Genomic DNA, 1,826 nt, shown 5'->3' with positions numbered 1-1,826 from the left:
AAGATATATATAAAGATCATGTGAGAGTTTGGGTCTAGTGGATTTATGGACCGACCCTGTAAACTCAAGCAGGAGGACCCCTCGAAAGGTACTCTCACAACTCTATTACCAGTCAAAGCTGACTAATGCTTTAGACAGCACACGGGTGGGTTCATTGACTAACACATTCATACTATTGAAAGATTCTTACCTAATGGAAAGTGTTTTGGATGGTATGGCTCCTGTGATGGCAAGAAAGCTCTATTTACAGTGGAGATATGGTTCTCTACCTCTGAGGGCCTTCACCAGCTCTTGGTCCCAGTCCTCAACAACAGAGCAATGCCCAGCCTGTGCATATCCACAGGAAAGCGATTTACATGTGGCCCTTTTTTGTAAAGCCTACCAAAGAGCGAGGAAGTATTGGCTCGTACCCATTCTTAAAAACATGGGATTCAGGAAATATTTGCCTGCGTTCAGAATTCTAAAAACCGATCTGTCACCTCCGATTGTTTTTGCAGTGGCAAAGTACTTAATGGCTATGTGGCATGTTCGAATCTGTCTTTAAAAAGAGGGGGAGGTTGTATAATGCCAAAAGATTTTAGAATACTTTTTTCATGTTTTTAAGGTTGTATTATGAAATTTTCGAAAGACATTGTTTACATGTAAATGCTTTAAATAACGAAAATTTTATAATTTCAAAATTGTAATGTATTTATATCTTTGATGATCTAAATGATCGAAAATAAAGATTATTTGATTGATTGATTGTTTTGTGTGGTGATGAGAACAATCAACATTATCTACAGAACTTTCGATAGAGAACTCGAGCCTGGCACATGCTCTCCACAGCTGAGCAGGGACCCTTTTCCGTCCCAACAGATTTCATTTGAACTGTTGTGTCTTTTCATTTGCATTTAAAAGATGTGTTCTTTTTTTTAATGAATAACTCACTCCACATTTACTCTTCTTACATGCGATGCCATCTATCTGTACTTACATTCACACTTACTTAGCCACAGCTTACCTCGCACAAACACCCCGCATCCGAACAAGAAATTCCGGAGGACACTCTTCCTCCTACATGGCCGCCAAATTCTGGAATGGCCTCCCATATCACATCCGGACCTCGCCATCCCTACTCGAGTTCTGCAAGAAACTACAGACCTGGCTGTTCAGATAGGAGCCCGACCGACCTACTCATCTACAACCACACCTGGATGCACCTCGGGTGATAAGCACGCTTTACAAATCCACATAGACTTTCCACCTACTGTAAGTTTGGGGAAACACGCCATGGGAGCACAGTCACGTATACCAGCGAGTTCAGAGGAAAAGCGTGGGTAGACACAAAGACATACCATGCTTTTCCTGCCTCCCTTCTCACAGACCTCCACACTGCTAGAGTCTGGTTCAGCAGTCTTCTTGGCTGGCTACACATTTAACGGTGGCTCTGGACGAGAACATTGCCCACAAGGGCCCTATTGACTCCTGAGAACCAGTAGCCCCCGCACTGGAAGAGCAGCCTCCTGTATGGCTCTGGCAGATGTTTCTACCCATAGGGGCTCTGACGGTTTCTGGTTTAACGCAATGAGAGAAAAGAACAGCATTATGGTACCTCCATTAGGTCTTATTTTGCAAATGTATATGTTCACTCCATCTGCTTGCATTTTCGAAAGGGCCTCGCACACCCACCAGTAGTCAGCTTCAGGCCAGGCCACTAAAAAGAACCACCAGACTTAGCACGAACTAGCAATCTTTTTGGCAGACTCAGCAGTAAAGCAAATGACTGAATGGGCATGCAGCCTGAACTACCTCTCCTTGTGAAGAAAGCAGAATTGAAAGCTAGC

Source organism: Triturus cristatus, chromosome 4_1 (assembly GCF_964204655.1).
Source record: "Triturus cristatus chromosome 4_1, aTriCri1.1, whole genome shotgun sequence".
Taxonomy (NCBI): Eukaryota; Metazoa; Chordata; class Amphibia; order Caudata; family Salamandridae; genus Triturus; species Triturus cristatus.
This window is presented reverse-complemented; position numbering follows the sequence as displayed.